We start from the raw sequence: 13,787 nt of genomic DNA, 5'->3' as shown, positions 1-13,787 counted from the left end.
ACAACTATAAATGAAGTTTAACCTTTAAAAATTGTGAATCACTATGTTGTACACCTGAAATTTCCATAACGTGGTACATCAACTATGCCTCAATGAAAAAATTTTAAAATATGGTAAAATTGCCCTTGAATTTATTTATCCAGAGAATTTTTGCTTCAGCAAGCCTTAGAGAAATTAGTAGAATGAGTTAATTTGATACAGTAGAAGAAATTATACAGATTTCCCAATTATCAGTCTGGTTTGCATGGTGCTAACACTAATATTTCACCTAGAATTCCTTATAAATCTGTCCAGTTTTAATACAATGTAGATGATTACATATACATTTTAATTTACAATAATTAAATGATTGATAAACACCAATTTTCCCTTAAAGCTATAAACATCCAATTAGCACAATATACAACTCTAATTCTGAAAGAAGATATCTTATGATGACTTCCAGATTTGAAACAAGAGCACAATGAAATATCACCAACTGCATCAGCCGTTGTGCATGAATGTTTCTGGGTTTAACGCCAATTAGTATCAAGCAATATGATACTGTCAATAGAATATCAATATTGTCAATATAATATACATCTTAAAATCTGCAAAACCAACTGACGGTCTTTGAATAATGCCGATGTTATATACAAATATCAACAAATGTAATAATCAATATATCTGGTCGCTTTCTAGATCTCTATAATTCATATATTTTAGGAATCATGCTTTTCCTGAAAGTAAATCCCATGACATAAAACTATGTAAATAACACCCATAATTAAGCATTATCTCTCTTAAAAATCTTTATTACATTTTAAAATATCACTTTCATCAATGTTTACATTTAGAGCCAATCTCATTTGATTACCAATTTCTGTGATTTAACACAGCAAAGTAGCTATAAATATCTGTGACAAGAAATAAATGATGCAGTGTAAGTGGAAAATATAACATCACTTCTTATCAAGGTTAGGATTATTCTATTTCATAATGTCAAAACAACAACAACAACAAAAAGAAACATGTCATGTAAACCAGTGCTTCCCAAACTGTAATGTGCATTGGAATACTTAGGTGTTTTGTTAATGCAGATTCATATGCATCTGTTAAGGGTAGGGCTTGAGATTCTATACTTCAACAAACCCCCAGATGATGCAGATGATACTGATCTCTGGATCATACCTCCAGTAGCAGGGATCTGAAAGATCCCAGTGTAAGTAATTGTAAGTTTAAAGTACTGCAATTTTATGTTCTGTAAATATAAGTGTAAAATTGGTGTTTAAAAGCTCAAGAAAATACTTCTTATGACCTTGGAATATGAGATTTATTGTACATAACAATTTGATTGGCTTTTTTAGTCGTTAATCACAATATATTGCTGATTATATGTTATGCGTCTGGAATGTTAACAACTCTTACCTTCCTCCTCTGCTTGTTGTGACCCTTTTAGGAGAACGGGATGATGTCGAGAAGCCAAAAGTTCTGGACAGCAGACCCAGGAACTAAGTTTGCCCTAAAGTGGAGTCAGAAAAAGGCATGAGTCTCAGTCACAAGGTAAATTTTTATAAAGATTTTATAGATGTGTACAAGGTACTTTAGTATCATTGCTAGTTTCCTCCAAAATCTGTCTCATTTTTCACCATACCAAACCACTTCCCATTATGAAAAAAAAAGAAAAAAGAAAAATTTGCCTGTAGTCTCTCCCTTAAGTTAGAAACTTAAGTCTCAGGCAATGCTTCTTATTCACATTTTTCAGAGGGCATGAATTAGTCTCAGAGGCATATTGACTGGAGTTGCACACAGAAATAAGTGTGGCCAAAAAAGACAAATAGAGGATAAGTTTCTTCAGCTTCCAACATGGAACAACCAAATAAAAAAGTGAATATTTTAGCTCACATATGTGTTACCTTAAAAAGGAATCAATGGTTTGATGAAATATTCCACTGTCCCACCCTTCACACTGACTTACCGTTTTGGCCCTGAGAGAGCAAACTCTGATTGTATTGCTGATAAATGTAAAGGTAGTTTGCATGTCCATAGTCTTTAGTTCAACACATATAGGCTGTACTAATGTATTAGACAGAATGAATAGGGATGGAGAAGATTCTAAACAGCCTGTACTATCCGAGAGTTCACTTTAGGTGACAATTTTTTTAAAACTTGAAGTTAGCTACTGAACATCTAGATGGTTTTCAGATAGCATATACTATTTTCAAAATTTTAAAATAAATGTATACTATGCTTTAAAATTTTTAGTTTCTTACTGCAATACCTGCACCCCAATACTTGGCTTTGTGACAACACTCATTTGAAACTCTTTTTATTATGACAGTGAATAATAAAAACAGCCAGTATGTTTTGCTGTTTACTACACGGTTTATTATGAGCTATTCACTTTACCTGTTTTATCTCATTCTAATTCAAACGACTGTGAAATAGGAACTTTTAAATCACCTATTAAAGACAAGTGATGTTAGTTAACTTGCCTCAAATCACAGAGCTAACAAAAAGTATAGCTCAGATCCAAATTTATATCTGTCTGTTTGACTTTAAAGTCCAAACTTTTAACCATTAGCCAATAAACTAGCAATTATTTGATACACTCCAAATATACAATCAAAAATATATGGGCTTTATTTCTAAAGGCTCCATGATATTAATATGGCAGTTGGTAACCAAAGTTTACTAGATAAAGGTTGTGGTTGAAGATTATTAGTCTGTTTCTAAATAAATTTTTCTTTTAAAAACCAAGTGAGGGGCTTCCCTGGTGGCGCAGCGGTTGAGAGTCCGCCTGCCGATGTAGACACGGGTTTGTGCCCCGGTCTGGGAAGATGCCACATGCCGCGGAGCGGCTGGGCCCATGAGCCACGGCCGCTGAGCCTCCGCCTCCGGAGCCTGTGCTCCGCAACGGGAGAGGCCACAACAGTGAGAGGCCCGCGTACCGCAAAAAACAAACAAACAAACAAACAAAAACCAAGTGAGACTGTGAGTAAAAAGGAGCAAAGTGATTTCAGTCCAATGCTAATGTATTGCCCAATATTAACCATGCAACTTTCATGACACTTAAGCAGCAAACCTGAATATGAACTTTTAACTTTTAACCTTTACTTTCCACAAAATTGTATGTTTAACCAAGTATTTTACTGGCCATGGCAGTCATCTAAAGTTTAGGCAAGCTCACTTATTTTCAGTATACATCTTTCTCCAGGAATGCTAAGTTTATATACTAGAATTATTTTGTTTATATATAATATGATATATACATGTGTGTCTTGAACAGCAAAGCAGGGGTGGAGTGATGGGAAAAGTTATGTATAGTCCCTTCAGAGCAATTCATCCTTGGACTAATTTCTTAACACTAGTAAGATTCAAAAATGATGGAAATGTAGGGAGGAATTGTTGATATAACAATCCTCCACTGTTGATCCTTTGACCTGATCTCCTATTATATTTCTTCTAATAGCTTTTTTATCTTTATTTTTAGTATAGCAAATACATAAACACAAACATAAATGTATTTCTTTCCAGTCCCTCAGGTTTGAAATACTAATGCTGATCTTTAATTAAGCATTAAAAATGTAAATGCGTTTGAGTCAGAAGGCCCACAAGTGAATTTTCACTTCAAAACATATTACCTTTGTGACCTTAGGCAACTTATGTAATAGTTTAAGCCCTAGTTTTCTGAGAATCATAGTAATACCTCCTTACAAAGTTACGAGGATTATTTCACGTAATAACCTAACAGGAAGAGGCAAAAGGCCCAGAATAACTAACACTGTATTGAAAGAAAAGAATAAAGTTGGCACTCTGACATCTGACATTACCCAACCTTAAGGCTTACTATGAAGTTATGATAATGAAGACATTTGTATTTGGTGGTATTTGTAAAATAATAAAAAATCAAAGGAACCAGAGAGCCCAGAAATAGGCCCCCACAAATACAGTCAACTGATTTTTGACAAAGGATCAAAGGCAATACAAGAGAACTAAGATAGTCTCTTCAACAAATGGTGCTCAAACAACTGGACATCCACATGGAAAAAAAAATGAACACAAACACAGACTTTACGCCCTGCACAAAAATCAACACAAAGTGGATCATAGATCTAAATGTAAAATGCAAAACTATGAAACTCCTACAATATAACATAGGAGAAAACCTAGATGACCTTGGGTGTTGTGACACCTTTTTAGATACAATACCAAAGATACAATCCAAGAAAGAAATATAAGCTGGACTTCATGAAAGTTAAAAACTTCTCTGCAAAAGACAGTGTCAAGAGAATTAGAAAACAAGCCACAGACTGGGAGAAACTATGTGTAAATGTCACATCTGAGAAGGGACGATCATTCAAAATATATAAAGAACTCTTAAAAGTCAACAATAAGAACACAAACAACCAGATTAAAAAGTGAGCCAAAAACCTTAAAAGACACCTCAATGAAAAAGATATAGAGGGGGAAAGTAACCATATGAAAAGATGTTTCACATCTTATTTCCTTAGGAAAATGTTCATTAAAACCACAGTCAGATACCACTACAGACTTATTAGCCAAAGTCTGCAATACTGACACCACCAAATTCTGGTGAGTATGTGGAGCAACAGGACCTCTTGCACATTGCTGGTGGGAATGCAAAGTGGTACAGCCACCTGGAAAGACAATTTAGCAGTTTCTCACAAAACTAAACATAGGTACCATACGATTGAACAATTGCTCTCCTTGGTATTTACCCAAATGAATAAAAATGTATATCCACATGTAAACGGACATACCACAGTTTACAGCAGCTTTATTCATAACTGCCAAAACTTGGAAGCAACCAAGATGTCCTTCAGTAGGTGAATGGATAAATAAACTATGGTATATCCAGACAATGAAGTATTATTCAGCAATAAAAGTAAAAAGAAGAGCTATTAAGCCATGAAAAAACATGGCATATAACAAAGGGAAAGAGCCAGTCTGAAAAGTCTACATACTGTATGATTCCAACTATATGACATTCTGGAAACGGCAAAACTATGAAGACAATAAAAAGAGCAGGGGTTTCCAGGGTGGAGGTGGGGGAAGGATGAATAGGCAGAGCACAGAGGATTTTTAGGGAAGTGAAAATACTCTGTATGACTTTACAGTGACGGATACATGTCTTTATACATTTGTCTAAGCCCATAGGATGTACAACGCTGGGAGTAATACCTAGGGTAAATGATGGACTTTGAGTGATAATGATGTCTTAACGTAGGTGCTTGGTAAAAAATGTATCATTCTGGTGAGCAATATTGACAGTGGGATAGGTGGAGCATCTATGCATGTTTGGGAACTAGGAGCATATGGGAAATCTCTGTTCTTTCCTCTCAATTTTGTTTGGAAGCTGAAACTGCTTAAAATATATATATATATATATATTTTTTTTTTTTTTTTTTCTTTTTTAAATAGAAGGTAAGTTATTGATGAAGGTCTCACAGTTTGGTCACAATGCTCTCAGCATGTGAAAAAGGTTTTGTGATATCAAGGCACTAGATTTGTAACACTATGCTCCTCTTTGCTGAAAGTCGAAATGTCCCTATATTTGACCTTGTTATATAAAGAACAGCCTTTCAGAAAACACATTTTGTGTCTAGCAACATTAGAGAGAAAATGGCAAAGAAAATATACTTATGGTATTTGTATTTTCTCTAGCAAGGTTTGACTATTTATGTAGAAAAGATGTGAGAAATGAATTGTACAGATCAAAAGGAAGTCAGACATCATCTTCTATGAGTCCCTATTAATCCCCAGTTAAGAACAGAACTTGGGCAGAAGACCTAAATAGACATTTCTCCAAAGAAGACATACAGATGGCCAAACACGTGAAAAGATGCTCAACATCACTATTAATTAGAGAAATGCAAATCAAAACTACAATAAGATATCACCTCACACCGGTCACAATGGCCATCATCAAAAAATTTACAAACAATAAATGCTGGAGAGGGTGTGGAGAAAAGGGAACCCTCCTGTATTGTTGGTGGGAATGTAAATTGATACAGTCAGTATGGAGAACAGTATGGAGGTTCCTTAAAAAACTAAAAATAGAACTACCATACAACCCAGCAGTCCCACTACTGGGCATATACCCAGAGAAAACTATAAATCAAAAAAAACATGCACCCCAATGTTCATAGCAGCACTATTTACAATACCCAGGACATGGAAGCAACCTGTATGTCCATTGACAGAGGAATGGATAAAGAAGATGTGGTAAGTATATTCAATGGAATATCACTCAGCCATAAAAGGGAATGAAATTGGGTCATTTGTAGAGAGGTGGATGGACTGAGTGTCATACAGAGTGAAGTAAATCAGAAGAGAAAAGCAAATATCATAAAATAATGCATATATGTGGCATCTAGAAAAATGGTATAGATGATCTTATTCGCAAAGCAAAAATAGAGAAACAGACATAGAGAACAAATGTATGCATACCAAGGGGGAAAGGGGTGGGGTGGGAGAAATTGGGAGACTGGGATTGACACATATATATTATTGATACTATGTATAAAATACACAACTGATGGGAACATAGTGAATAGCACAAGGAACTCTACCTAATGCACTGTGGTGACCTAAATGGGAGGGAAATCCAGAAGAGAGGGGATATCTGTATGTGTACGGCTGATTCATTTTGTTGTGCAGTGGAGGCTAATACAACATTGTAAAGCAACCAGACTCCAATAAAAATTAAAACAAAAAAAGAACAGAACTCACTCTTCTTATTATAGCAACTCCAGTCCATTACTCCCAACAGAGAAAAGCAGGGCACATTTGTAATAACTCTCAGCTATTTTTGTACATTTTTTCCACCCAAAGATCCAAATTGTTCATCCCCTTGTCAGATTGTCCAAAACCTTCTGACAACATACCTCACAGGCAGAAACATCTTTCTACAAAGCTTAATTTTTCTACTTCATTTGCATATAGCTCAGATGTCTTAAGCCCTTATACATATTACTGCAAAATTTCTTAATGATGGAACACTTCTATATGACAATTGAAAATTTGTTTTCCACATAAACTCCCAAATATAATCATACACAATGTGTAAATTTTATATACATAAGGAGACAGACGTTTTAGATTACAAATTTGTTGATCTATGGTTCATAACTGAATCTAAGTCCAGAGTTTATAGAATTAAGAGACTTGGGAATGGATATTATTTTAGAAAACATAAGCATCTAACATCAAAGTCAATAAACTCTAGAAGTAGAAGGTTGAAAATTTTTCATTTTTGAAGTTCTTTGTGACATATTTAAGAATCAGAAATGATTTATCACATGAATTACCCTTTGTCCCCACTAAAAGACAATTTTACACAAATTAAATCTGTTTTCACATACAGTAGAAAAGTAGGTTAATATATGAAAATAATCGCCCACAAACATGGTTTAAATGTTTAAAGGGTAAATATTGGCGATTTTTAAAAATTATTACTTAAGCACTAGGATAAATTCACATTTATTGTGAAAATTTCGACAAAATTATTGGTTTGGTATGCACAGGCTTTTGATATGAAATCTATTTTGAAACTAGACATTAAATGAATATTGCAAGTATTTTTAAAAGCAATCATTTATTTGAAAAGTACAGTATGAATTCATATATAAGGATGAAGATACTTATATACATGCCTAAAAGTCCATATGGCAACCATAACGTTTATGTCATAAGCAGTAAAAATACTGTTTAGGCTAGTTCGTTTGTATCTTTTTGTAGACATTCTTAGTGCTCTCACCCCTCACATATATTTTAACTGATGCATTAAATCATTCAATCATTCATTCACTCAATATGTCTAGTGTATTATGTGCCAGGATCTTTGGAAGAATATAGCGAATAAGCAGTCAACAAGATGAAGTCCTGCCTTCACCCATCTCAGGATCTAGAGGGAAGACAGATAGGCAAGCAAGGAACTTCCAGAAAGCTTCGGAAGTGCTCTTCTAGGGGAGAGCATCAAGGAGAACAAAGCAATCTGGAAGCCCAGAACAGAACCAACACACCTGGGCTTCAGAAATGCATGATGGGGAGATGTCTTGTAAGCTGAGACTTGAAGGCAAGAATATAAGTTGGATGATGGCAAAAACATGAGGCTGGGGAAAGCGGGAGAGGGCGGGAGAGAGAGAGAGAAACATTCCAATTTTTGCAGGCCTGATGAGACTTAAGATGAACCTGGAGAGAAAAGCAATTGATATATCATCTCCCATTTTATGCGCTGGAGGTGGAAATGTCGTTCTTCCCAGAAGTGATGACCTCCTGGGAGTCCTGGGTTAACCTAGAAAAGTAACGTGGGATACTTGGTTATCTATATAAAGTAGGAGATCTCATAGGAGAGACCAATATGAGGCCCTAATATCTTCCAAAGGAGACCACTGGGACCCTGGTTTCTGTAACTCACATGACTACATGTTCTGCCACATACGTAACAACAGAGAAAGTTCTGATGTTTGACTTTTCCGGGACTGTCTTAGATATACTCTGATTTTCCATTGGAAACAATAATACCCAAACACACACACATACACAAACACTTCCACAAATTTTCTAACTCTGCATCTCAGATTTCCTGCAACAAAGACTAACATGTAACTTTGGCAGGTCCCAACTTAACCTAACCCTTTACAAAGAGAAGGGGTAGGACAAGCTTCACGGGTGCGTGACCTCTGCAGCCGCACTGGGCCTCGAGCTCACAAGCACCCCACACTTTATTTAAGGCTCTACTGTCACCATCTGGAAGTTAGTTATAATTTTTGAACAAGGAGCCCCGAATTTTTATTTTGCACTGGGTCACACAAATTATGTGGTCAGTCATGGGACAGAGGATGGGTACAGAATGATGAAAGGAATAAATCTAGACTGTATCAGAGACATAGAAAGCTGTAGGAAGAAAAATAGGGAACCAGGGTTTTTCCCATCTCAGCCTTCCACTTAACATCTTGACTATTTTTCAACATCTTTGAGTTCCCTAAACATTCTTACTGATTAGCAACTCACTTTTTTTTCAAAATTTAAAGACTGATTTGACCTTATCTTAAGCAATGATATTGTCAAATCATCAGCCATGTTTTTTTCTGATATATATATACTTTTAAATGAATAACTTTTAGAACAAACGCCTATGGCATACCACCTAAAATCATTCTGAATACTCCCAATACTAGGCTTACTACACTTTGGGAAACACAGAGACACATAATGAAAAGAATGTGTATTTGAAACTTTCCCTGTTAAGGTAACTATCAAATCCATAAATGAGCATAGAGGACAGGGCAAGGTATTATGTCTCCTTCAAGTGTCCTCCATACTATTTTACCATCAAGCCCCTATAACTTTCTGTCCTGTCCTCACTGAACTATGTCTTCTAACCCTGTATGCACTCCTCCAGGTAACAGAGGCCATCGTAATGACACACTTCAGTTCCTGCACTGTTGATCACATGAGTCTTAGTTGAAGAGTTTAAGACATGCACACCCCACTCCACTGGAAAGCACACTGGCCCAGCTGTAGGTCTGGAAATTTAAGTATTTTCACTGTATTTCTTTGTCAAAAATTCCACTTAGGTATCATGTAACCAGCTAAACGTAAGTGACTCTCCCTCTCTGATGTATTTATTCCTTTCTTTCTCATGTCACTCAAAATTCCTTTCCCAGGTAAGAGTATCTCTCAGGTTTTCTCATGTCATGCACTCCAATCTCTTACCAGACCTCTGTCTCCACACAGTAGGGACTCCATTTAGTTTAAAATTCTCCTTTAGTTCTTACACATTTATCACAATGGAAATATTTTCCTACAACATCACAACCTTTGTGTTTAATTATAAGACTTCTGATGTTTTAGATTCTCACCATATCTCTCTCCTTAAAAAAAAAGCAAAAAATATATCCACATAGTTATTTATATTGAGATATATATACACACACACACACACACACACACACACACACACACACACATACACATATATTCCATAATTCCTTTATCTCAGTCTTGTTATTAAAATTTGGTTTGGGCACTTAAACACAAATAGATTTTAGATTGCCTTTTTTTAAAAAAACAAAACCCAATTATTATGTTTTATCATCATCTGTATAAATCAAGTTTAATTCATCATTGTAAAATTACTCTGGTAACAAATCACCCATTTTAAACTCAAAAAAATACTAAATAACTAAAATGCCCATCACATTGAAATTTAAAAATGTTTGTGATATATTATAAACTCTCTAGGGTCTTTCCTTCAACAATACTTTTAAAAACTCCTAAGAAATTTCAAGAAAGTAAAAGTGTATTTAAGTTAAAAAGGAAATTTAGAAATGGATATCAGTTGATATATTTATGTCTTCCTCTCTCGACGCTATATTTTCTTTTGGCAAACAAGTGGTGAGAGCTTAATAGGTAACTGCGATTTTTATTTGATGATAAAATTACTGTTTGTGCACTTAATCACTGAGAAGTTATTTTAAGGCCAAAACTAATAATACATGAACTGATTTCAAAACAATTATTGAGTTTGTGACTCTTCTTTACATCCATTTTTCAGGTAAGTAGCTGGATAGATTCCCCACCATACCTAAGTCCACTCCAACTTACCCCAATACCAAGATATTTTCAAGTCAGGTACATATAATTACACATTCTAATTAGTAAGAACAAATTGTGGCAGACAAAGTTTGAAAACACCTTGGATTATTCTTTAAAGTTGGAAAATGATGTAACACAGCATGCTCTATCTCTACCTCTACTGTATTTAGAAGAGAGGGAACACAGAAAAAACATTTTGTTTCACAATCACTGTTTGGCTACTTTGATTTAGTCTGATAGTTTTTAGTTGAGTGATTCTTGGTTTTTCTTAGAAAAACGAAGATTCATTGATAGAAAGTGATATTCATCTCAATGATGAATAGATACGTTTTCTTTCTCTTTTATCTTCTAGACAAGTGAAAAGATCCAACTGTTACCAAAATCAGAGCCCAGCTCTAGAACTTCAGAACTTAAGGACCTGCTTGTTTTGCCTAAAAGAAATACTTCTTCCATTTGGCTCCCTTAGAGGTTTTGTTTCGTTGTTTTTTTTTTTTTTTTTTAAGGTACTTATTTTCCTTAACCCTATTTTTTTTTTTTTTTTTTTTTTTTTTGCGGTACGCGGGCCTCTCACTGCTGTGGCCTCTCCCGTTGCGGAGCACAGGCTGCGGACGCTCAGGCTCAGCGGCCATGGCTCACGGGCCCAGCCGCTCCGCGGCACGCTGGATCCTCCCAGACCGGGGCACAAACCCGTGTCCCCTGCATCGGCAGGCGAACTCTCAACCACTGCGCCACCAGGGAAGCCCCCTAACCCTATTTTTAAAGTTTCACATTATCATGAAAATATCAAGTAGAAACTGAAAATAGGTGGGTCTAAAAGCTGAATTTTGTGATAAATATAAATCAAGTTCCAAGATTAGTCAGCACGTCTGAAACCAAATGAAACATTGAAAGGTTTTTTATTTTTAATTTCATACAACACACACATATTTGAGAACAGATTTTGAAATATCAGTATTAAAGATCATTTTAGAATACATTATCACCTTCTATAAAAAAAACAGTTGTTAAGGCATCCATAAATAGGGCTATGCTAAATAATAAGACATTTCTAGCCCATGTACCGAACAGTAATTCCAGATGTTAATTATAAAACTTTAGTCTCTTGAAACACCTACACAAATAATTTTTCCATCCTGTGCTGTCTCAAAGACATAGTAGTGGAAGTTACAAAAAGTCACCCAAGTTGTACCATTCTGTAATTGTGTATCATTGGTTCCTGCAAAATAGGAAGGCTCTGGCTTCGTTCATTTTGTCCTGACTTTCCCGAGTTGTCTGTATTGAAAGATGCTTTTTTTTCCACCAGGGTTCACAAGGCTCTCAAGCCTTTTGACTCTAACCATGTCATCGTTCTCTCCACTCAAATGAAAAATGTATTTTTTAAAGGCCTGGAATGTTTTTCCCCCAGCCAAACTTTCAGCTCCTTGGAATGAGTTTTTGACAGCTAACCTTATTTTACCAAGTAACACATCATCAAAGCAACACAGACCTGACAGTATATCACACTGGTCCAGATGAAGTATTACATCATAAGAACCACATCACTCAGGTGATACATTTACTGAACTGTCACCTCGGCCTGTGGAAACCTATACAAGTGACTTACACCTTTCAAGGCTTATTTAAAGTGATATTATTTATTTAGAAAATCCTGTCCAGTGCTGCAAGATCATCCATTTCCACTGTACCTGGAGAAAGAGGTAGTTAAGGTCTTTTAGGGCTTAAAAAAATTCGAGTTGGCAAATGGAGCCAAATCAAAGGGAACGACTTCCCTTCCCTACTTAAAAATGGGACTCCCGCCGTTATTTTTCAATCTCCTTCTGAAATTCTGCTGTGAGAGAAAATTACAACCCTTCACCAGAGCAAGGGGTGCAGTAGATGAAGTTCATTTTTGGTGTTTGCTCATTCTTACTTTCGGCCTAACTTTCTCCGTGGGTGCCAGCTCCCCCACTGGAATTTCCTAACAACTCATTGCGCCTCACTGTGATTGCCTTTCGTACAAGGATGGCCCTACTCTCAAATTTCTAGAATACAACCAGACCCTAAAACCCTGGCACTGTCACTCACTATCTCTGTAACCTTGGGGAACTCTTTATTTCTCAGTATGTGCAAAATGGGAAGACGATTACTTACCACCTAGGATTTTTATGAGTTAAATGAGATAATAGATGCAAAGTCTGGAAATGCTGCCTAACACAGATCAAGCAAGTAAGTAAGACTAGCTCTTACCATTTTTAGCCTCATTTCTTTTGCCTAATTTTTCTACCTGCTTTCTAATTATTATCTCTTCACGTTTTATGGAGCAGTCTGACTTGGAGCCTGTCTCATCTTTAATATTACTTCCTTAGGGGGTCCTTTCCTAATTATCTCCCTCTGTTTTATGGTTTCATAGCACCAGATACTTTTTCTTAGTAGTACTTACTGCAAATGTATTTAGTTCATTGTTAAATATCTGTCTCATCCGGTGAACAATTAAAAACGGCAACAAATTCTTTGCTACTCCTCCTACTGGAAGTTGGAAGAAAATTTCCCACCCTATAAATCTATGACAGCCTTAGCTATTTGAGTTGCCAACAGAACTTAGTGGAAGTGACCTTCTGTGACTTCAGAGGCTACCTAGGAAGATGCTTTGCAGCCTACACCTTGTTCTGCCACAACACTGTCTTTGAGGAAAGCCAGCACCCATGTAAAAAGTTCAGCTACCCTCAGACTTGCATGCTGTGTGGAGCCCAAGCAACCCCTGGGAAGGCCACACAGAGGGGGACCAGGACCCCTGCTGATAGCCCCAGCTGGGCACACAGGTGACAGTCACCGCCAAGTGGCCAGGCAGCCTTTTGAAACTGGATCTCCCCGCCACAGTAGATGCCCAAGCTGATGCCACATGGAACAGAGACAGATGTCCCACTGCCTGTATTCAAACTGCTAACTGTGAGCAAAATAAATGATTGTTGGTCTTAAGCTGGTAAGTTTTGGGATGTTTTATTACCCAGCAATAGATAACCATAAAACCCTCCTACACCTTAGGTTCCAGCAGGACAGAGGTATGTCTCCTTATTTATGGCTGTATCACCCATTCCTCACAGGCTGCCTGGCCTATTGTAGGATTTCAAGAAGTATTTGTTGAATAAATGAAAGAATGAATTGGAAACAATCAATGTACTGAAGACACAGAGGACTGGAAGAGA

The sequence above is a fragment of the Leucopleurus acutus genome (genome assembly GCF_964270905.1).
Source record: "Leucopleurus acutus genome assembly, chromosome: 10".
In the NCBI taxonomy this organism is placed as follows: Eukaryota; Metazoa; Chordata; class Mammalia; order Artiodactyla; family Delphinidae; genus Leucopleurus; species Leucopleurus acutus.
Note: the sequence above shows the minus strand (reverse complement) of the source record.